Source organism: Heterocephalus glaber, unplaced genomic scaffold (genome assembly GCF_053883595.1).
Source record: "Heterocephalus glaber isolate CG9 unplaced genomic scaffold, H.glaber_assembly_v1.0 deba00001509, whole genome shotgun sequence".
Taxonomy (NCBI): Eukaryota; Metazoa; Chordata; class Mammalia; order Rodentia; family Bathyergidae; genus Heterocephalus; species Heterocephalus glaber.
Window position 1 is genome coordinate 32,818,835 of NW_028258325.1, and position 25,254 is coordinate 32,844,088.

At 39.1% G+C, this 25,254-nt stretch overlaps 1 protein-coding gene and 1 pseudogene across 11 annotated transcripts in view; one reads left to right on the plus strand and one right to left on the minus strand.

Moving 5' to 3' along the window:
* The window catches only part of N4bp2 (NEDD4 binding protein 2), a 176,681-nt gene that overhangs the window by 15,817 nt on the left and 135,610 nt on the right, over window positions 1-25,254 (plus strand). The window lies entirely within an intron of this gene.
* On the minus strand, window positions 9,638-9,730 carry LOC147825116 (U6 spliceosomal RNA; annotated as a pseudogene).

Here is a 25,254-nt window from a genome sequence, read left to right on the forward strand (position 1 = left end):
CTCCTGCTGCCTCTGCTTTACTCTTGGCACCTCTGGCAACCCTCTGGCCACATGGCAGGTCCTCCTAGCATCCAGCCCCTCTTATCTTTTAGCACAAACTCAGTTGTTATCCATGGGCCTCGTGAATAACAAATATATTCCTATTACTGAGGAGATTCCAAGGATTTAAATTTTCTCTCCCAGAATCCAGGGACAAAGGCTAGTTACTTGTTAGATTATACAGCACCTTGTAATCAACAGAATGTTGTGAACATAATTTCCAAAACGAGGCATTAGGAAAACACAGTTTTCCGCTTTGTGTTCTTGAAACAAGAAGCACAATATATAAAAGAGAAAAATTATAAAATTGTACTTAAAGTTTAGAATAATTGCTCTTTGAAAGCAAGCCACATACTGAGAGGAAGTATTTGCAAAGCATATATCTGAAAAGGAACTTGCATCTGGAATACATTTTTAAAAACTATAACAGCAAAAAGGAAATAAACAGTGTGATATAAACATGGGCAACAGATTTGAACTGGCAGTTCACAAAAGAAGATACATGAATGGTCAACATGGACATGGAAATATACTGATATTATTAGTCATTAGAGAAAAGCAAGTTAAAATCACAATGATAGGGGCTGGGATGTAGCTTATGGTAAAGTGCCTGCCTGGCAAGCGAGAGGCCCTGAGTTCAATTCCTGGTACCAAAAAAAAAATCATCACAATGAGATACCACTCTGCTAAAATATCTAAAATTAGAGAGTGATAAGGAAGTGGACCAGTGGCTATGGTGGCCCACACCTGCATTCCCAGAACTCAGGCTGAAGCAGGAGGTTTTCTATAAGTTCCAGGGTAGCCTGGGCTATATCTTATGTTCAAGGCTAGCCTGAATTACATAGCAAGACCCCATCTCAAAACAAAAAAACCAACTCATTGAATTGAATACTTTAACTTAGTGAAATTATTATGTATGAAAGTATACCTCAGGGCCAGGGATTTAGCTCAATGGTCCCGCTGCCTGCCTTGCAAGCACAAAGTCCCGAGTTCAATCTCTGTTATCAAAAAAAAGTATAGCTCAGTAAAGCTAGAGAAAAAAAAGGTGTGTGTGTGTTATGTTATCAGTATGTTCTTGACAAACACAAAATCTCTGAAGGAGTGTACCCTTAATTCAGGCCTCACAGAATTTCCAAAATACAAAACCCAGGTATGAGTTCACCAAACAAATAGGGCCTAGGCTTATAGCTCAGTGATAGAGCGCTTGGCCAGCATGTATGAGGCCCTAAGTTTGATGCTGAGCACTGAACAAAGATTAGAATAGCTCTTCCCTTTCCTCCAACTCCCCTCCACCTTCTATCTCCCTCCATTACTAGAAATAAAAAATTAAAATACAGAGAGAAACTACTAGCTTCCATCAATAAAAAGAATAAGAGAGGGCTGGGGATTTAGCTCAGTGGTGCTGCACCTGCCTGGAAAGCACAAGGTCCTGAGTTTGATCCCTGGTACAAAAAAAAAAGTGAAATAGTAATCCACAAAATAAATCTCATCCTTGCCCTAAGGATGGTAAATGGCTACATTATTGAGTTAGAGACTGTAAAATAAGCACATCTTAAAATAATAAAGACAAGTAATAAGGAATTAGAAGCATTCAAACAAGACTATCACAAAATGCAACACATAGGGGCCAGGGATTTAGCTCAGTAATGCTGTCACCTGCCTCATAAGTGCAAGGTCCTGAGTTCGGATCCCCAGTACCAAAAAAAACCCCCAGATAGCTTTGAAACCAGTATCTACCTCTACACACACACACACACACACACACACACACACACACACACACACAGACAAAACTGTCAAATAGAATTTTTTCCTTCTTTTCTCCCTCCCTCCCTTTCTCCCTTTCTCCTTTCCTTTCATCCTCCTCCTCCTCTTCTTTCTCCTCCTTCTTCCTTTTCAGAACTAGGGATTGAACCTAGGAAGTACTGAGCTACATCTTCACCCTCATTTGTTTTTATTTATTGATTGATTTACTTATTCATTTGTTTGATCTTACTATGTTGTCCAGATGGTGCTTGAACACACAGCAACCCTCTTGTAGAGCTAGGATTATAGGTGTAGACCACTATACCTGGTTTGCAAGTAGAATTTCTAGAAAAGACAAATGTAGTCATTGAAATTTTAAGAATTATGGACAAGTTTAATGACTGATTAAAGCAGTTAAAGAGAGAATTAAAGAATTGGAAAACTGATCTAGGAAAAATACATAGAAGATGCATAGAAAGCTAAAGAAATGAAACATGTGCTTTCGAGGAAAACAGAATGAGAAGGTATAAAATATTTCCAACCATGACTGAGAACAGAGAATACAGTGAAATGGAATGTCCAAAGAAATAATGGCTCAGAATTTCCTAGAATCAACGGATGATGGTGAACATATATATATATATATATATATATATATATATATTATTTGGTACTGGGGATCGAACTTGAGTCCTTGTGCTTGCGTAGCAGGCGGTGAAACCACTGAGCTAAATCCCTGGCCCACAAATATATTTTTATATGACTTCCAAGACTTACAATGATAGACCTTCTTAAGTTTTTTTGTTTTTGTTTTTTTTTGGTAAACACACAGTCAAGTATGGGTGTCGGGGGAGACAATTTTAATCAGTTTAACAATAACCCACAACCTTTGGACCAACTCCTCTTAAGCTTTTATTGCATGTTATTTTTTGTTATCATTCCCCAACTTAACATTTCACTCATTAACTAATATAAATAATACAGAGTAGGATTGGTAGTGGAAGTAGCGGAGTGTTGGTATAATGGGTTTTGAGCTAGTTTTGTCTCTTGTTCCTTTGACTTTGTGTATGCTGTTCCCTCTACCTGAAATAAAATATTTTATTGATGTGCTATATGCAGGTTAGTTTTTCAAAAAATTGTTCAAATAAATAGCTAATTTCCATTTTGTAATTGAAGGACAGTTTATTTTCTCCTGAATTTCCCTATATACCATAAGTTCAATTACTCCAGAAATTTACTCAGGTTTAAGAACAATTGTATTTTAAGAAACCAGAAGGGTTCCCAGCTACTCAGAAGGCTGAAGCAGGAGGATCTCAAATTCAAGCCTAGTCTGGGCAACTTAGTGAGACCCTAAGTCAAAATAAAAAATAAAAAGGACTAGGCTTATAGTTTGAGGATAGAGTGCCCTTGCATTTGATTCCCAGTATAAGAAAGATGAGAGAGAGGTTAAGAGAGAGAGGGAGAGAGAGAGAGAGAGAGAGAGCCTGTTCCATTGACACCTTATGGATTGCTCTGCCACCAGCTTGTCTTCCCTGAAAGCAACAAAAAACCTTGATACTTGTCCCTCAGGGGAGGAAAAAGAAAAGGGAGAATTGAGAAGAAATACTTGAAACAGATCTTAAATTACAGTTTGTGAGATGGGCAAAGGAATAAACAGTATTCAGAATGAAGGAAACTGCATGACAGGATGTGACAGATATTAAAGAGGATAGAGGGCACGTGGAGGGGGGGAGAGTGACAAGGGAGGCAGGGGGAACAAAATGTTTGATAATGACAGAGGTCATTATCCCCCAGTGAGTAACGGCTACTAACCCTTTACATTGTATAAAGTATTGCAAGAAATTTAGAGAAGGTTTAAAGTGTGCACCAGGATGTACATGGGCTATCTGCAAATACCATCTATCCCATTCAAAGACGTGCATGGATTTGTTATGCAGGGGCTTCTGGAGGAGTCTCACAGGGATGCTGAGGGAGGACCGGGCATGCAGTGCACAGATCTGACATGCTTAGTTCGATGCGTCTTGACAGTTATGTTCCTCCAGATAAGCACCTCTAGAATGCCAGACAGGACATTTCCACCAACCTCACATAATTCATTTATGTCTACTACAGTCAACTCTGTGCCTACTGGAGGCAATGACTTTTCTGGTTTCTGTCACAATAACTTATTTTTTTTCCGGCACCGGGGATCGAACTTGGGTCCTTGGGATTCGAGGCAGGCGGCAGAACCACTGAGCTAAATCCCAGGCCCTATAACTTATTTTTTTTTAATTTAAATTTAAATTTTTTTGAGACAAGGTCTCACTATGTAGTTCAGGCTGGTGTTGAATCTACCATGTAGCCTAGGCTGGCCTCAACTTCACAGTGACCCTCCTGCCTTAGCCTCCCAAATGCTGGGATTATTGGCCTGCGCCACCACACCCAACTCTGGAAGAATTTTTGATGGAGTCTTTGAGGTTTTCTTTTTTCTTTTTTTTGGTACCGGGGATCAAACTCGGGTCCTTATGCTTGTGAGGCAAGCAGCGGAACCACTGAGCTAAATCCCCAGCCCCTGAGGTTTTCTATATATGAAATCATGTCATCATCAAACATTGATGCTATTACTTCTTCTTCAACTGTATGGATTTTTTTTTTTTTTTGGTACTGGGGATTGAACTTGGGACCTTTCGCTTGAGCGGCAGGCGCAGGAAACACTGAGCTAAATCCCCGGCCCTGTATGGATGTTTTTATTGCTTTCTTTCTTTGGACTAATTGATTTGGCAAGGACCTCCAGTACTCTGTTGAAGAGAAGTGGTGAGACTAGGTGTCCTTGACTTGTTTCTGATTTTAGAGGAAAAACTTTCTGCTTTTCACCACTAAGTATAACTTTAACTGTGGGATTTTCATAGATAGCCTTTATTAGATTGGGATTCATTCATTTTTACCATGAAGGATGCTGAATTTTGTCAAATTCTATTTGAGTACCTAATGGGATAGTCATTTTTTTTTGGTATTGTTAATGGGATGTGTCACATTTAATAATTTACATATGTTGAATATCTTTGCATCACAGGGATATATCCCACTTGATCATGATGAATGAACCTTTTACTGTGCTGTTGAATTCAGTTTGCTGGTATTTTATTGAGGACTTTTGCATTTATGTTCCTCAGGGACATTGGCCTGTTGTTTTCTTTTCTTGTCATGTACTTGTCTGCTTTAGGTATTGACATAATACTGGCCTCACAAAAGGAGTTTGGAAGTATTCTAACCTCTTTAAATTTTTGAACGACTTTGAGAAGGATCGATACAAGTTCTTTAAATGTTTGGAAATCTGCTGGGAATGTAGCTCAGTGGTGCAGCACCTACCTAATAAATGTTTAGAAATCATGAATTTCTCATTTCTAAAGCTATAGTTTTTAAAATTTAAAGTTGAGCAATTTTCTTTAAAAACAGAAACCTTGATTGTATTGGAATAGAATAAAAAAGAGAAGCATGAAAACATAAAATTTACCTAGCATTTTATGTTATAGAGGTTACTGCTATTGATGTTATAGGAATAACTAATCAAAGTTGCTAACAGAAAAAATAAGAGAAAATGACAGTGACATTTAGCATCATTCTCAACTCATAATCAATTTGAGGGGTTTACATTTGTCTATTCATGAACATTTTTAGATCATATAATAAAGTTACTAATATAGAGACATATTGGGGCTGGGGATTTAGCTCAGTGGTTCCGCCGCCTGCCTGGAAAGCACAAGGTCTCCAGTTCGATCCCTGGTACCAGAAACAAAAAAACAAAAAAACACAAAAAACAAAAAACCAGAAATATAGAGACATAAAAGCCATGTAAAGAGAACAGATCTGTTTGTGTCCTTGTTGACAAAGCCTTTGATGTGGGTGTAACATTAAGGGAAAGTTTAGACAATTTTTGTGCTTGTTTTGTAGACACCAACTAGAAATTGTAAAAACGCAACTAGAGAGGAAAATAGTGATCACAAGAGGAATATCTGTTGTGAGTCTGACATATTGAGTAAAAATAAAAGGAGGAAAAAGTAAAGAAAGAATTGTATGAATTTATTTGCATGTGCACACTGATGTGAGCAAAAGATGTCCTTTTAGTTAGTTCTTTTTTTGTTTTTTTGGTATCAGGGATCAAACTCAGGATCTTGCGCTTGCGCATCAGGCGGTGAAACGACTGAGCTAAATCCCTGGCTGGCTTATTTACAGTCCTTCACCGCAATCCTGTCTTCTATATCTGATATTCTATCTTCAGATTCTCTTAGTCTGCTCTGCATGCTTTCAATGGAGTTTTTAATCTCCTGAATATCTGTTTGAATCTGTTTCATGGTTTCCCTTTCTTTCTTATGCTGGGCATTCCTGGCTTCCAGCATGTTTCTGAGCTCATCTATTTTTTTTATCAGTTTCTGTTCTAGAGCCTCTAATCATGTCTTTCACCCTGCTCACCATCTCTGTAATCTGGGAGATTATTTCTGCTTTGAATTTTTCTAGAGCCTCATGCATCTGCTTTGTTACTTCCTGTGCTATCAGTTCAGGGTGTCCAGGTGGTTGATTATCAGACTTTTGTACCTCATTTCCCCCAGAAATTGCCTTTTGTGGGGTGGAAGTCTGGGTTTGTGACTTGCTTAAATGCCTTCTCATTTTTGTTTTTGGTACTGTCCCTGGTTTAGTTCCTGGGTTGATAGTATGAAGTTGTTTATTGTAAGTATCTTTGTCAATCTATTTAAAACCCTTATGGAACGGTTGCTTCTCAGAGGTGTCTACCAGATATAGCTGGTCTTTAGGTTTTGAGTCTCTAATGGCTCTGAGGCTATCTCATTTTCTTTATACCAGGAAGGAAAACTGTTTAGATCAATCAGGACACCTTAGCCCAAGTCATACAATCAGCAACACCATAGCATCAAATACCTCTTAAAGAATGACAATTTGTGGTAGTTATTAATCTATCACCTTTAAAAAATAAAGGGCCTCCTTCAAGGTGTGTCTCTGCTGTCACAATCGACAACATGGGCAGCAGTGTGCAGTTATAAGTCAATGAGTCTCAGTAAGCTCATTCCAGACCTGTGAGATTCAGGCAGATTTCTGGTTGCAAGTCCCAAGTTGAGCTCCCTGTCCTTCTGCAGGGTTGCACTCTACAAGTTTCTACTGCAAGTTTCAGCTGCTTTTCCCCCGAAGAAAGTCCATTTTCCGATGGGAGCTGATAATCCCTCCAATTTACCAATCACGGTGGTCTGGTGTGTCTTTATTGCAGAGATTCCCTTCACTTTTCCACTGGGCTTGTTTTCATCAGGGAGCCTGAGACAGGTGCTCTCTCCGTTGTTCATTTCTGGAGCTCAGGACAATGGCTTTTATGTCCCCCTGTGCCTCTGCAGTGTATAACCAAGTAGCTGCACAGCCAAAAGGCCAGAGGCTGGTGGGGTGAGCAGTATTGTTGGAGGCAGCTGGTGGGCCTGCCCGGGGTGGGGGTGGGGGTCCTCCTCACCCTGTCCTGGTGGCTGGTGGAAAGCCTCCCGTTAGTTTTATTTATAGTAAAAAAAGAAGCATTTGTGAGGTGAATAAGGCATTACGTCTTACATCATCCGAATCAAAAACATATGTTCTTAAGTTAGCTCTGAACTCTTTCTTTGCCATTCCATTCCAAAAACAAAACAAAACAAGTTCATGGAATGCTGGGAATAAGAAGACCAATACATTTATAGACGTAAAGATTTTTTAAAATTAAGGGAAACAAATAAGAACCAAGGTAGATTATGTAAAAGTACAAATTTCCAACGATGGGCTGGGGATTTAGCTCAGTGGTTCCAGTAGCTGCCTTGCAAGCACTAGGTTCCAAGTTCAATCCCTGGTACCAAAAAAACCAAAACAAGCAAATTTCCAATGATGAATGTCATTATATTGTATACCTAAAATGTGACAATAAAATTTTTTTAAAATTGAAAAAAAAATTAAGGAAACCATTTTTTTTGTAAATAAGGAAATTATGAAGAAATAAATAACTGTCTAGATAACACAAGTTTATAAAATATTCATAAATGACAAAAGTAACTGTTAGAGACAATTGAATAATATAAAAGCAAAACTGCTCCCACAGGATTGCCTAAGCATCTGTTTTCCCCCAGTGATTCTTTCATACTATTAAAAACAAATAATATCATATGTATACTTTTTTTCCTTGGCTGAAGAGTGATGCTATGGGTTAGATGTGCTTGGAAGGTGACTGGATCATGGTGGTACTATATTCATTGGTGGATGAGTCCACTGATGAATCCACAGCTGAATACGCTGTCAGGAGGGGGCCTGATAGAAAGAGGCAGATTGGGCCGAGGATGTAGCTCAGTGGTTTCACTGCCTGCTGCGCAAGCGCAAGGACCCGAGTTTGATCCCTGGTACCAAAAAAAACAAAAAACAAAACTGCTCCCAAAAAAGAAAGAGGCAGATTACAGGGAGTGTGATGTGCGAGGGTCATCTCCCTCCCTGGTTCCTCCCTCTTCTCTCTGCTTCCTGGTCTCCATGTTGTGAGCAGTTGTCCTCTGCCCAGGCCCTTCCACCATGCCATTTCTGTGTTTGATTCTGACAACCGTGGTCTGAAACTTCGGAAACCTTGAGCCAAAATAAATCTTTCCTTCCTTACGTTGTGAGTGTCAGGTATTTTGTCCTAACAATGAGGAAAATAATTAATACAAATGAGATTTCCCTAATTTATTCATTTAAAATAACTTATTGAAATACAGCTTATCTACAGTAAAATGCACTGATTTTTAAAAAATGGACTGATTTTAAGTGTACAGTCAATGAATATTGACAAATGTTTGATTCCAAAGTAATCACCATTAACATTTATTATTATAACCCAAAATATTTCTTCATCCCCCCCCCCCGCCTTTGGTACCAGGGATCGAACTCAGGACCTCATGCTTGCCAGGCAGGCTCTGTGCCACTGAGCTAAATCCCTGGTTCCCTTCATTCTTCCTTTATACCTTTTTTTTTTTTTATACTGGAGATCGAACTCTGGTCCTTGAGCTTGCGCAGCAGGTGGCGAAACCACTGAGCTAAACCCCCTGGCCCCTCCTCCTTTATACTTAATTCCCTTACTTCATACCTGGTTCCAAAATGACTGATAGACTTTCTTTTATTATAGTTAGTTTTTCTCTTTGTTCAATTACATGTAAATGGAACTGTACAGTATGTACAATTTTTTTTTTTTAGACAAGGTTTTACTGTGTAGTCCAGGTTGGCCCTGAACTCACTATGGAGCCCAGGCTGGCCTCAAACTCGTGGTGATCCTCCTGCCTCAGCCTCCCAAGTGCTGAAATTACATGTGTGTGCCACTATGCCTGGCTTACTATGTACAATTTCATGCTTGCCATATTAAATCAGTGTATAGTTTGTAATATCTGTCTCTTTTTTCCATGTATCAGTAATTTATTTTTGGTACTAGGGATCGAACTTGGGTCCTTGTGCTTGGGAGGCAGGCGGGAGAACTGCTGAGCTACATCCCCAGCCCCAATAATTTGTTTTTAATGGTGAAGAATATTTTATTTATTAGATACATCAAATTTTGTTACCCCTTCACCTTTTTATTAGTATGTGTTGCAGTATGTAATGAATACGTTCACTGTGGGCAATTGCTGCATATACATATCGCGTCTTAATCCTTTTTACTTCTTTTTCCCCTCCCCTCCTTCCTCTGTCCTTCCATCTCTAGATTTCCTTCCCATCTCCCAAAGGTCTTCTTCCCTGTTCCATAGTATCTATCTTTTATTTTGTTCTTAAATTATTTATACTTTGTGGTTCTCATAAAAGAAACCATGCAATATTTAATCTTCCTTGTCTAACTTATTTCACTTAGAAAAACATGAATTGACATGTTATCCTTGTGGAGGGGCCATGTTAATTTGCTGTATCATTCTGATTTTAGTATATGTGCTGCTGAAGTCAGCACAGAGTGTGTGTGTGTGTGTGTGTGTGTGTATGTGTGTGTGTGTGAGATGAAACACAGGGCCTTATGTTGCTATGCAAACTCTTGACCACTAAGCTATACCCCAGCCCTGGCCATGCCTATATTTAAATCAAGGCTCCACAGTTTACTTGCTGTGGCTCTGTAACTTTGGACAAATTACTTAACTAATCTATCTTCAATTTCTTCATCTTCTCCTACAAGGGAGATCTTGTGGGATTGCTACCAAAGTAAAATGTGCTCAAGAAATATTAAACTGGGCTGAGGATTTAGCTCAGTGGTTTCGCTGCTTGCTGTGCAAGCACAAGGACCCGAGTTCAATCCCTGGTACCAAAAAAAAAAAAAAAATTAAACTGTTATTATTTATGGGAGAAACTTTAGAAGATATAAAAAGTAGAAAGAGCCAGGGATTTAGCTCAGTGGTGCCACACCTGCCTTGCAAGTGCAAGGTCCTGAGTTCAATCCCTGGTACCAAAAACAAAAAAAAGGTACATTAAGGGCTGGGGATTTAGCTCAGTGGTTCCACTGCCAGCCTCAAAAGTGGAAGGTCCCGGCCGGGGATTTAGCTCAGTGGTTTCACCACCTGTGGTGCAAGCTCAAGGACCCGAGTTCGATCCCCGATACAAAAAAAAAAAAAAAAAAAAAGTGGAAGGTCCCTAGTTTGATCCCTGGTACCAAAAACAAACAAAAACAAAAACAAAAAGTAGAAAGATAATAAGTAATTCTACTTCCCAAAGACAACCAATACTAAAATGTTGATATATATTTACAATCTAATTGCTGCAGATATTTTTACCCAGTTGAAATACTTGCACATATGGTTTATTTTATTATTATTATTATTTTGCTCATATGATTTATATCCTTCTTTAGTCCAGGACCACTCTTCCCTTTTCTACTCTGCTTTGTGACCCAGGAGACTGACCTTGAGGATTCCATTAATAGGTTCTATGGGTTTCTATTCAGGTTTAACCAATGCAAGACACTATGTCAGGGTATCTGTGCTGGCCTTGAACTCACAGCAATCCTCTTGCCTCAGCATCCTGAGTGCTGGGATTATAGTCATGTGCTACCACACTGAGCTTCCCTCCGTTTTTTTTTTTTTTCTTTTGGTACCAGGGATTGAACTCAGGTTCTTGCACTAGCAAGGTAGGTGGTGTAACCACTGAGCTAAATCCTGGGCCCCAATTCCCTCCTTTTTTTTTTGGTATTGGGGATCGAACTCAGGACCTTGTGCTTTCGAGGCAGGTGCTGGAACCACTGAGCTAAATCCCCGGCCAGTTCCCTCCTTTTTTTGAGAGATTGTTTGGGTTGGCTGTACCCACTTATCCAAGGTTGCAGCTCCTGTTAAAGGCTATCTCCCCGGACAAACACACATACACACAGCTGCTCTTTCTGGGATTTCCCTTCAAGGTCCAAGTTTGGTAACAGCTGTTGGCAGCTGCAACAAGTTCTGCAATAATCGTTATTGGTTTGTCTAAACTTTTTGTCAGTACTTCCTTTGTTAAATCTCCTTAAATAGGGCCAGGGATTTAGCTCAGTGTTTTCACTGCCTGCTGCACAAGCACAAGTACCCGAGTTTGATCCCTGATACCAAAAAAAAAAAAAATCTCCTTAAATTACCCAGTTGGAGTGTAACATATCTTTTTAAAAATATTATTTATTTATTTATTACTTTAAAAAAAAGTATTACTTTTTCAGTGCTGGGGATCAAACCCAGGATATATTCTTGATGGGCAAATGCTCTACCACTGAGTTATATCTCCAGCCCTCTTTTTTTTTTTTCTTTGGTACTGGGGATTGAACTCAGGACCTTGTGCTTGTGAGGCAGGTGCGGTGCCACTGAGCTAAATCCCCGGCCCCCAGCCCTCTTTTTAAAATTATTGTATATCATGTCCCCTTTCCTAGGACTTTGATACATATGAGAACAAGAGATATTTCAGAAAAATTAATTTTAGCTACCGCATAATGTTCTACAGTATCAATGTAGTATAACAATGTTAGTAAATAATGTGCACATCAAGTACTTTATAGATACCTCCAGGGACTGGTGTTTTACAGATGAGGAAACTGACTTCAGTGAAGTCTGAAAAGTGATTTGCCTGAGATTACACAGCTGATAAGTAGCAAGGCAAGCCTTCCTTCAGAATCTATATTCTACCGGTGGCAATGATACACACATGTAATCCAGCTGCTCCAGGGTCTGTGTATTAGTTAGGGTTCTCTAAGGGATTTATGAGGTAGCCTGACAGGATCAGAAGTGGATGGGTCCCAGTGGCCATCTGCCTGATCAGAGATGGAAGAATCCAGAATGGCTGCCTGCACGCTGGAGGCCCTGAGGACCCAGCATCGGTTGAAGGCTGAAGATCTGGAGGCTCACTGAGTGTCACTGGTGTGTGAAGGCCGAAGAGACTGCATTGGAAGGTGAAGAACCTGTTCTGGAAGCCTGAAGGAAGTGAATACCAATATCCAAAGGCAGTGGTGAGGACCAGAGCTCCTCCAAAAAAGGGAACTCTTCCTTCTTCTTTGTATTCTGTCCAAGCTATAAGCCTCTTGATTGGTGCCACCTACATCCTTCCCTTCTCAGTTTGCTGGTTTACATGTCAGTCATCCACAGACACACCCAGAGTTTATTGATCTGCTAGGTGGTTCCTAAGTCAAATAGATGGATCACAATGAATGATCAGAGTCTGAGGCAGGAGCATTACAAATTTGAGGCCAGTTTAGGCAATTTATGGTAGAGACATAGCTCTGTGAGAGAACACTCACTCGCCTATTGTGTGTGAGGCCTTCCCAGTACTGTTACTGTAGAAAGCTAAGTTTATTAGATATCTTGTAGGCAATTACACAGGGCTGGCCCTCCAAGAGTAAATATGAAAGACAATCCAGATACATTGACTGAAGGTCAGCATGATAAACAGAGAAAAAAATACTATACCCACGTACTTGTCCTAGAGATGAATAGCACTGATTAATATTCTAAATAGGTACCAATCACCTTGGGGCAAGACCAAAACCTCCCTAGCCCATTCCTCCCAGAAAAAGTCCCTGTTCCTTCCATGTATGCTTCCTACGTGACTAGCTTCCCCATTTGATCCCGATTTAATCAATATTACCTAAGATCATAGTTTTGTCCCACTGCATAATTTCCCATTGGATCAATATTACCTAAGTGACCATACTTGTAATCTTATTAGTTGACTTTGGTTTTGTCCCACATTGAAACTGCCTCACCTCGAGGCTGTGCTCAATACAACACCTTTGAGAAGCAGGGTGAGCAGGCAACCCACTTTCCGGTCCTCCTGTCTCTCTTAGACAGAAGCTGTCTTTCTCTCAATAAATTCTTCCTGGGCTCAGTGGTATTGCCACCTGCCTCGCAAGTGCAAGGTCCTGAATTCAATTCCTGGTACCAAAAATAAAGTAAAATAAAATAAATTCTTCCTACTTTTTTTTTTTGGTACCAGGAATCAAACTGAGGAACTCGCACTTGCCAGGCAGGCCCGGCACATTGAGCTAAATCCCCGCCCAGTTCTTCCTACTCTTAACCTCCATTGTTCCTAGAATTCATTTTTCAATATTCTTTTTTAAAAATTTATTTTGTTGGCCGGTGTGGGACTGCATAACTCTGTAATCATAAAACTCCCCTAGCCCCAACTGTGATTGAATGTGAGTAAATAGATAAAGATGCTTGTTAGCTCCATGACACTAGATAAGATCTGTATCAGCCATAAGGCCCCAAAGTAAATTACTCAACTCTTTGTTCAAAAACTGATGTTCGGGACACCGCTCTCTATAGAACAATCTACAAACATCTGCTGACCATCAGTACGTGTCAGCTGACCACTAACCTTTGTTCCTTTTCTGTAAATTTCACCTGTTAACTTCCCCTGCAACCCACTATAAAAGAGCCTCGGACTCTGGGCTAGTCGTCTCCCTAAGCTACTTTGCTTTGGGAGTGCCATCTGGCCAGACTAAGGTCTGTTTTACTTTCCAACTTGTCGGGTGTGTTCCTTCCCGGGTGTTCTTCGCTGCAGTCAGCTCCTTGGAGCATTTGGTAAGGCCCTCGGTCTTACATTTTGGAGGCACCGCTGGGATCCCCGGGTGTGCTTCACTGCAGTCAGCTCCTCAGAACGTTTGGTAAGGCCCCCGGTCTTACACCGGGCATTTAGCTCAGTGGTTCCAGCGCCTGCCTCACAAGCACAAGGACCCAAGTTCGATCCCCAGTACCAAAAAAAAAAAATTTATTTTGTTTGTTTGTTTGTTTTTTTCATTCTTCAACTTTAGAGAACATGAATTCAAGTTTCGGATATCTAGAAGGTTGGAAGTTATGATATTTCCCTTGTTTGGATTATTTTGCTTATTTGGATTACTTGGTGCCCTGTATCACTGTCACAAGGATGAGTCTGTGAGGTCCCGGAGGCTGAAATAAGCCATCTATCCCACTATTTTAAAATAACTTTGTAGGTTTGCTCACTCCTTTAATGGAAATAGAATGTTTAGGACAGGTCTGTAAAAGAGACAAAAGAAAGATTTACTAGAGATAGAGGACACACTCAGAGTAGAGCGCGGGTGCACAGGGAAATGGGGTGTGATACAATTGGAAAAGTGGGGATCTTTTATGTGTTCAGGGTGGTGGAAATCTGTGGAATCTGATCATCTGAAGTCTTAGTTTGGTCTAGTGGGTGGGAGAGAATGGCCCACCCACAGTGAGAGTCCATTCATATGGAAATCCTCAAGGTGGTCCATTCATAGGTGAGAGAGGACCATTTGTAAGTAAAAAGGGAGAAGGCAAGTCCATTTGTAGGTGAAAGAGATTTGCCCAGGTTTACAGGTTTTGAGAGAAGGGAAAGAAAGACAGAGAGAGAGAAAGAAAGAAAGAAAGAAAGAAAGAAAGAAAGAAAGAAAGAAAGAAAGAAAGAAAGAAAGCGAGCCTTGGGTTTGTGTCCTGAAGTTAGTTTTTCTTAAAAGTACACTTTTTAAAAATCTCAATTTCCTGGTCTCTTTTCTACTTATTCTTAACTTCTTCCATCCTACCTTAGTACCATACACAAAAAGGTAGGATTTTGTAAGATTTGTAATTGTGTAATGGTGGTAAAGGAAAAGCAATTGTGAAAATGAATCCTAGGTTTCTGGCATAAATGAAGGGCTGAATGATATCATTAACTGAGACAAAGGACAGGCAGGGCCCAGGATTTAGCTCAGTGGTTCCACTGCCTGCCCTGCAAACGCAAGGACCGAGTTCAATCCCTGGTACCAAAAAACCAAAAAAAGACAAAGGACAGGAGGCAGCAGGTTTGCAAGGGGTTATCACAGGTATGGTTTTGGAATACGAAATTTTATGATGCCCACATGTGTGACATGTAAGTGGAGGTGTTGAGTTTGGCGTTACAGATAAGGATCTAAAGCTCAGAAAAATATAGAGAAATTAATTTGACGTTCAAAGTTATGCAAATGTGTGAAATTAGGATTCATATTTAGAGTATATAAAATTGGTTGGTTTTTTTTTGAAACTGGGTCTCTCTATGTAGCCCAGGCTGGCTTTGAATTCACAGTGATCATCCTGCCTCAGTCCCCCTGAGTGCTGGGATTCTAGCCAAGACATGTGCCAGTAGTCTTGGCTAGAATATATAAAGAAATCTCAACAGTAAAGAACAGCAGGACAATGGCACGCACCTGTAATCCCAGCTACTCGGTAGACTGAGACAGGAGGATCATGAGATCAAGGCCGGCTTCTTGGTTACTTTTGTTGTTGCTGAGACAAAATACTCAACACCCACAAGTTAAGGAAAGAAAGGTTTATTTAGCTCACACTTGGTAGAGGTTTCAGTCCATAGCTGGCTGGCTCCAAGGCAGGGTGGCATGGCAGAGGGGCATCACAGAGGAAAAATAGTACATGGCATGGTAGGGCAGGCAGCAAGCAGCAAGCAATGGCTTCAGCAACAGAAGCCTGCTTTCTGTCCCTTTATATTCCATCCAAGCTACTCATCCTTTAGGGATTGCCACTCACACCAAGGATGGGGCAGCCTTAATCCTAGCATTACACATCCTAGATCCAACCACCTCCAAAAAGCCCGACCTACGAGTGTATGAGGCTTTTGGGGACGCCTAGACACAAGCCATAACAGCCAGCCTATGCAACTTAATGAGACCCTGCCTCAAAATAAAAAATGAAAAGGGCTAAAGATATAGCTAAGTTGGGCCGGGGATTTAGCTCAGTGGTTCCAGCGCCTGCCTCACAAGCGCAAGGATCCTAGTTTGATCCCCTGTACCAAAAAAAAAAAATATATATATATATATATAGCTAAGTGATAGAGCACTTGACTGGCATGAGTAATGACCTGGGTTGGGTCCTCAGCCCTGACAAAAGAAAGATAAAAGACACACATAAGGAGACTTTTCTTTTTGTTTTGTTTGGTACTAGGGATTGAACTCAGTACCTGGAGCTTCCGAGGCAGGGGCTGGAACCCCTGAGCGAAGTCCCCAGCCCTGTTTTATTCTGTTTTTGAGACAAAGTCTCACTGTGTAGTTCAGGTTGAGCTTGAACTCACTATGTAGCCTAGGATAGCCTCAAACTCACAGCGATCCTCCTACTTCAGTTTCCCAAGAGCTGGAATTACAGGTGTGCACCACCATGCCTGGCTCAGGAGACTTTTAATCAAAGGTAATGTACTATACCGATGTAAAGGAATATGTGAAGAGATGTTCAACTTTACTTGCAATTAACAAAATGCAAATTAAGACCATGAAGAGCTATCACTATACATCTATTAGAACAGGTAAAGCAAATGAAATAATGTCATACCAAATATAACAAATGCTTGTGACAACGTGGGAAAACTGGATTGCTTGTTGACTGCTTTTGGGAATGTAAAAAGTATAATCACTCTGGGAAAACATTTGAGTTTTTAAAAGCATTTATTTATTTATTTATTTATTGGTACCGGGGATCGAACTTGGGACCTTGCCCTTGCAAGGCAGGTGATGGAACCACTGAGCTAAATCCCTGGCCCCATTTATTTGTTTTAAAATTTATTTTTATTGGCACATTTTAGATATACATGTGATCACATTCATCATAGGAAATTTGAACCTGTACATGATATATTTTGCTTCTGTTTTTTCGATTCTCCTTCCTTCCCTTCAGCCACTCTTTGCCTTATTTTTTTTATTTTTTATTTTTTTGGAACTGGGGATCGAACTCTGGCCCTTGTGCTTGGGAGGCAGGTGGTGGAACCACTGAGTTAAATCCCTGGCTCTACTCTTCTTATTTACGAAAGCTTTGTTTCCATTTTCCCTTCTATTTTCGTTTCTCTTGTCCTTTCTTTCCTTTCCCCCTCCTTTTCACTTGTTCCCTTTCTCATTTGAACATTTTCTTCTCATTTCCCAATTCTTATATATTTCGTTCCATTTTTACACTTTCAGCTTCTCACATCAGAGAAACAATGTGGTATTTAAACGTGTGTCTGATTTATGGCACATAAGACTATGGTCTCAAGGTCCATCCATTTAGCTAGAAATGTCTCAAGCTTATCCCTTATAGCAGAGTAGTACTCCATTGTATTAAAAAGCCCACATCTTCTATAGTCATGCATGGTTGCTGGGCATTTGGGCTGTTTCCAAGATTTAGCTATTAAAAACTGAGCTGCTATAAATATGAGTGCACATATATTGCTATGGTATGATGCTTTTAATTCTTTCAGAAAGATGCCAAGAAGGGGGATAGCTGGGTTAAATGGAAGCCCTAGTTTTAGTGGGGTTTTTTAAAATTTAATTTAATTTTTTTTGGTACTGGGGATCGAACTTGGGTCTTTATGCTTGCGCAGCAGGTGGTGAAACCACTGAGCTAAATCCCCGGCCCTAGTTTTAGTTTTTTGAGGAATCTCCACACTGATTTGCACAGTGGCTGCACCTGTATACACTCCCACCAACAGTGGAGAAGAGTTCCTTTTTCCCCACAGCCCCTCCAGCATTTGTTATTGATTAAATTCTTTTGCTGTGCAAAAGCTTTTTAATAAGGTAAGATCCCACTTGTTGATTCTTTGTGATATTTCCTATGCTATCAGGGTTTTGTTCATAAAGTCTCTGCCTGTACCAATGTCTTCAAGAGTTCTACCTTTTCTATCTTCCAGCAGATTTAGTGTTTCCATTTTAATATTTAGATTTTTGATCCATTTTGATTTGAATTTAGTGCATGGTGAAAAATTTGGGTATAGTTTTAGTCTTTGGCATGTGGAAAGCCAGTTTTTCCAGGATGATTTAATTATTTATTTACTTATTTATTTTGGTGCCAGGGATTGAACTCAGGACTTGCACTTGTGAGGCAGGTGCAGTGCCATTGAGCTAAATCCCTGGCCCTTCCAGCACCATTTATTAAAGAGGCTATCTTTCTTCCAGTGAAAGTGTTTGGCTCCTTCATCAGAGATGGCTGAATGTGTTTGGAGTTGTTTGTGCAACTTCTACTTTGTTCCATTGATCTTTGGATCTGTTTTTTTGCCAATATCATGGTGTTTTTGTCACAGTAGCTTTGTCAGGGATTGTGATGCCCCCTGCCTTGCTTTTGTTGCCCAGAATTACTTTTGCTATTCTAGGTCTCTTCTGGTTCCAAATGAGTTTTAGGATTGTTTTCTTTAATGTGAGATATACTATTGGAATTTTCATCAGAATTACATTAAATTAGTATAACAATTTTGGAAGTATGGTCATTTTCACTATAATGGTTCTTCCTATAAAAGAACAAGGGATATCTTTCCATTTTCTGATATCCTCTCTGATCTCCTTTTTCAGAGAACTGAAGTTTTCAATGTAGATGTCTTTTATTTCCTCCATTAGATTGATTCCTAGATATTTCTTTTTTTTGGATGGTATTATGAAAGGTGTGGTTTCCCTAATTTCTCCCTCAGTGAGTTTGTTATTTGAGTACAGGAATGCTATCAATTTTTTTTTTTTTTTTTTTTTTTGGTATCGGGGATTGAACTTGGGACCTTACGCTTGGGAGGCAGGCGCCAGAACCACTGAGCTAAATCCCCAGCCTCTCAATTTTTGAGTATTGATTTGTATCCACTTACGGTACTGAATTTGGTTATTAATTCTAGAAGTGTTTTGGTGGAATTTTGGGGGTTTCTATGTAGAGCATCATGTCATTCTCAAATGATAATTTAACTTCTTCCTTTCCTATCTTTATTTCTTTTATTTTTTTCTCTTGGCTAATTGCTTGGCTAATGTCTCCAGAGCTATATTGAATAAGAATGGTGGAAATGGACATCATTTTCTTGTTCCTGATTGTAAAGTAAAAGCTTTCAGTGTTTGTCTGTTTAGCATAATGTTGGCTGTTGGTTTATTATAGATGGTTTTTTGGGCTGGGGATTTAGCTCAGTGGTTCCACTGCCTTGCCAGCAAGCACAAGGACCCAAGTCCGATACCCAGTACCAAAAAAAAGATGGTTTGTATCAAACTAAGATAGACTATCTATTTCAGTTTTTCATAGGGTTTTTATCCTGAATGGATGTTGGATTTTGTCAAATGGTTTCTATGCCTCTATGGAGAGGATCTTATAGTTTTTGTCCTTGGATCTATTAATATGGTGTATAACATTTATTAATTTGTGTATGTTGAACCATCCTTGCATCTCAGATGACTCCTATTTGGTCACGGTGTATAATTTTCTGGTTGATTTGCTGCATCCTCTTTTTTTTTTTTTTTTTTTTTTGGTACCCGGGATTGAACTGGGGTCCTTGCGCTTGTGCAGGAGGCAGCGAAACTACTGGGGTAAATCCCCAGCACATTTCATCTTTGTTTTTGATTTGCTGCATCCTGATTGCCAATATCTTATTGAGGATTTTTCCATCTATGTGCATTAGGGAGATGGCCTTCTCTTTTTGGGTTGGATTCTTCTCTGGTTTTAGTATCAAGGTAATGCTTGCTTCCACGAATGAGTTTGAGAGTATTACTTCCCTTTCAGTTTCATTAAAGATTTTCAGAAGTAGCATCATTAGGTCTTCTTGAAATTTCTTGAAGAATTCAGCAGTGAATCTGTCAGGGCCTGGGCTTTTCTTTGTTGGCAGGTTTTCAATTACATCTTCAATTTCATTGACTGATACTGGTTTATTTAAAATTTTTATATCTTCTTGATTCAGCTTTGGCAATTCATACATATATAGGAATCTGTCCATTTCTTCTGTGTTTTCCATTTTATAAGAATACAAGTTCTCTGCCACCAAAAGTCTTCTAGACTTAATGACCAAATTTAGTAGAGTAGCTGGATACAAGATCAACACACGAAAATCAATAGCTTTCCTCTACATGAACAACAGACTCACTGCGAGAGAAATAGGGCAAACAATTCCTTTCACAATATCATCCAAAAAACTGAAATACCTAGGAACCAACCTAACGAAAAAAAAATCAAAGACCTCTACTCTGAAAACTATAGCTCTCTGAAAAGAGAGATTGAAGAGGATATCAGAAAATGGACAGACATCCCCTGCTCCTGGGTAGGAAGGATCAACATAGTGAAAATGGCCATACTTCCAAAACTGCTATATAGATTCAATGCATTCCCAATTGAAATCCCAGCAGCATACTTCACAGGCCTTGAGAAAACAATCCAAAAATTCATTTGGAACAAGAAGAGACCCAGAATAGCAAAAGCAATTCTAGATAACAGAGACATGGCAAGGAGTATCACAATCCCCAACTTGAAACTATATTACAAAGCTACTGTGATAAAAACAGCATGGTACTGGCAAAGAACCAGACCTGAGGACCAGTTGCACAGATTAGAAGATGCAGAAACAACCCCAGACACACTCAGCCACCTCATCTTTGACAAAGGAGCCAAACAGCCTCACTGGAGGAAAGATAGCCTCTTTAATAAATGATGCTGGAAAAACTGGGTTTCCACTTGCCAAAGATTAAAACTAGACCTATATCTCTCACCATGCACTAAATAAAATCAAAATGGATTAAAGATCTAAATATTAAAATAGAAATGCTGAACCTGATGGAACAGAGGTTAGGTAGTACTCATGAAGACATTGGTGTAGGAAAAGATTTTATGAACAGAAGCTCAGTTGCCCATGAACTAGCACAAACAATCAACAAGTGGGATCTCTTCTTATTAAAAAGCTTCTGCACAGCAAGAGAAACCACCAGCAGTGTGAAGAGACAGCCCACAATGTGGGAAAAAATTTTCACCTGCTGTTCCTCAGACAAAGGTCTACTATCTAGAATCTATAAAGAACTTAAAAAAAAATCAGACCTCTCAGATTTAATGACCCAATCTGGAAATGGGCATCTGAAATGAACAGACATTTCTCAGACAAAGAAGTAGAAACAGTGCCTGCCTTGCAAGCACAAGTTCCCGAGTTTGATCCCTGGTACCAAAATAAACAAAACAAAACAAAAGAAGTAGAAAAAGCAAATAAACATGTGAAAAAACATTCAACATCACTGGTCATTCAAGAGATCCAGATGAAAACAACACTGAGTTTCCACCTCACCCCAGAAAGAATGGCTGCTATCATGAAATCAACCAATAACAAATGCTGGCAGGGCTGTGGGGAAAGAGAAACCCTGCTCCACTGCTGGTGGGAGTGTAGACTGGTGCAACCACTGTGGAAATCAGTATGGAGATACCTCAAAGAACTAGGACTGGAAGTCCCATTTGACCCAGCTATTCCCCTGCTGGGTATCTTCCCCAAAGAATTAAAAGAATCATAACACAGAGATATATGTGCACCCATGTTCATAGCAGCACAATTTGTAATAGCTAAAACTTGGAAGCAGCCCAATTGCCCATCAATGGGAGACTGGATAAAGAAAATGTGTTTTAAAAAAATAAAATGGAGTACTACTCAGTCATAAAAAATGAGAAATTAGAGACATTTATTGCTAAATAGATGCACATTGAGGTGATACTCTTAAGTGAAATAAACAGAACACACGTGTAAATACCAAATAATTTCTCTAGTGTGAGAAACTGAAAGTGTAAATAAGGACTAAAAGGTATAATAGATTATGTGAAATAGGAAAAAAAGGGGCAAAGGGGAGGGGGAAGTGGGAGGGGTAGGGGAAAAGAAAGAAGGCAATGGAATTAATATGAGAAAATGAAAAAATGGAAACAAAGTCTTTGTAAATAGGGAGGGATGGAGGGGTTGAAGGCGGGAGGGCAGGGGAAGGGGGAAAAATAAGAGACATGAGAGATTATGTAAAGGTGCAAATTTCCAATGATGAATATCATTATATTGTATACCTAAAATGTACCAATAAAATAAAATATTTAAAAAAGCATACAAGTTCTCAAAGTAGATATTAATGATCTTCTGGATTGCTGCAGAAACTGTTGTGATTTCACCCTTTTCATTCCTAATTGCATAGATTTGAGAGTTTTCTTTCCTATTTTGATAAGGTTGGCTAAGGGCTTATCAATTTTATTTAATCTTTCAAAGAAACAGCTCTTTAATTCATTGATTCTTCATGTTATTTTCTTAGTCTTCATTGTATTAATTTCTGTTCTGATTTTTATAATTTCCTCCCTCATATGAACTTTGGGCTTGAGTTGCTGTTCTCTTTCTAAAGTCTTCAGGTTCAACATTAGGTTGTGTATTTGAGCCTGCTCCATTTTTGTGATATGGGAATTCACTGCTATAAATTTCCCTTGTAGGATTGCTTTCATTGTGTCCTATAAGTTCCAATATGTTGTATTGGCATTATCATTCAACTGTAGAAACTGTCTGATTCTTTAATTTCATCTATGAGTCATTGGTTGTTCAAGAGGGTGTTACTTAATTTCCATGTGTTTTTGGAGTTTTTGTGTTTTCTTTTGCCACTGATTTCCAATTTCATTGCACTATGGTCTGAGAATATGCATGGGATAATTTCAATTCCTTTGCATTTACTTAAGCATGTTCTATGAGCTAGTATGTGATCTATTTTGGAGAATGTCCCATGCATGTGCAGGTGAGAAGAATATGTATTTTGATGTTGTGCGGTGGAACATTTTGTAGATATCTAAGTTCATTCATTCAAAAGTTTGGTTCAATTCTGATATTTCTTTTGTTGATTTTTTTGTCCAGTTGATCTGTCCGTTTGTGACAGTAGGGTACTGTCACATTATAACTGTCTCATTACAACTGTATTAGTGCTTATTTGATTTTTCATGTCTGATAATATTTGTTTTACATGGTTGGGTGTGCTGGTATTTTGTGCATATATTGTTATCTCTTCCTCTTGGATTGTTCCCTTTTCCAGGATGTAGTGATCTTCTTTGTCTCTCTTAATTAGTCTTGACTAAAAATTCACTTTGTCTGCAAATAGAATAGCTACTCTCTGCTTTTTTCCAGCTTCCTATCACATGAAGTATTGTTTTCCATCCTCTGACTGTCAATCTATGAATTTTTTTTGAATTCAATGTGTTTCTTGCATGCAGCATATTGTTAGATCTTGCTTCTTGACCCATTCTGCTAGTCTGTTTCTTTTGATTGGTGAATTGAGGCCATTTACATTGATGGTTATAATTGGTATGTATTAGTTTATTCTTATTATTTTCCTGTTGTTGGTTCACTTTGTTTTCCCCTCTGTTTAATTACTTGGCTTCTCTGATGGATTCATTTTGTTGAGTTCATGGAGTTGTAATCCTCATTATCTCTTTCCAGAACATCTTTCAGAACATTTTGGAATGCTGGTTTTGTGGTCATGAATTTCTTTTTCTTTTTTTTTTTTTTCCAGTACCAGGGATTGAACTCAGGACCTTGTGCTTGTGAGGCAGGCGCGGTGCCACTGAGCTAAATCCTGGGCCTGTATGAATTTCTTCAGGTGTTCTTTGTCATGGAAGTATCTTACTTCTCCATCAATTTTGAGAGTTTTTTTTTTTTTTTTTTGGTACCGGGGATCGAACTTGGGACCTTGCACTTGCGAGGCAGGCGCTGGAACAACTAAACTAAATCCCCGGCATAATTTTGAGAGTTTTTTGAGGTACATCAATCTGGATTGGAGGTTGTTTCCTTTTAGGGCTTGAAATACTTTACTCCAAGCTTGACTTGAGGGTTTGTGTTGAAAAGTCTGCTGTGATTATGATGGGCTTTCCTTTATAGGTTATTTGTTTCTTTTCTCTAACAGCTTTTAATATTCTGTTCTTATGTTGAATTTCTAGAATCTTGACTATTATATGCCCTGGTGTAGATTATTTTTTGGTCATGGCTAATTAGAGTTCTAGAGTTCTATATGCCACACTTATCTGTATGTCAAATTCTTTTTCCCTGCTTAAGAAATTTTCTGCCATTACTTCTGTGAACAGATTTTTTACATCATTTGCACTGGCTCCTGCTTTTTCATTGACTCCTATCATTCATGTGTAATTTTTCTTTGCGTCATCTAGTAGCTGTTGGATTGATTTTTCATGGTTCCTTGATATTTTTAAGAAATCTTTCTTTTCATGATCACTAACTGCACTCCCGTCTTCTATATCTAATATTCTGTTGTTACATGGGCTCATTCCGCTGTGTGTAGTTTCAGTGGAAGTTTTTTTTTTTTTTTTTGGTATGAGGGATTGAACTCGGGTCCTTGCATTCAGTGGAATTTTTAATCTCCTAGATATCTGTTTGAATCTGTCTTATGGATTCCATTTCTTTCCTACATTTGGCATTCAATGTTTCCATCATTTTCCTAAGCTTCTATATTTTTACCTGTATCTGGTCTGTAATCACTAACCATGTTTTAGCTCACAGTTTTTTGTGTTTTGTTTTTTGTTTTGTTACTGGGGATAGAACTCAGGACCTTGCACTTGTGAGGCAGGCAGCGGAACCACTGAACTAAATCCCTAGCCCTTTTTCTCTTTTTTTTGGTATGGGGGATTGATCTTTTTCTTCTTTTGAGACAATGTCTCACTATGAGCTAGGCTGGCCTTGTCCTCCTGCCTCAGCCTCCTGAGTACTGGGATTACAAGTATGTATCACCATGCCTGGATATTTTAAATTTACTTCTTTTCCTCTATATAATTTAGAAGTAGCTTGTCCAATTTCATGAAAATCTTGGATAGGATTTTGGTCAGGACTTCATAGAATTTAAATTTTTTTCTTGAACTCTTCTTATATAACCCTTAGGTGTTAATTTTATGTACTTATTTTGTGGTGCTGGGGATTAAATTCAGGACCTTCACACTGAGCTACATCCTCAGTACTTATTTATTTATTCACAGACAGAATATCACTATATAGTTTTGGCTGGCCTTGAACTTGCTATGCAGCCCAGGTTATCCTTAAACTTATGGCAATCTTCCCGCCTTCTGAGTTCTGGGATTACAGGCATGTGCCACCATGCCCAGCTTTATTTTTTATTTTAAGACAGGATCTTACTAAGTTACTAAATTGCCCAGGCTGGGCTTGTACTTGTGATCCTCCTGCCTCAGCCTCCTAGAACGCTGGGATTGCAGATGTGTACCATTGTGCTTTAAATTTTACTTTCTTCAAGGCAGTCTTACCTGACTTTAAGATTTCTTTCTATTTATTTCCACA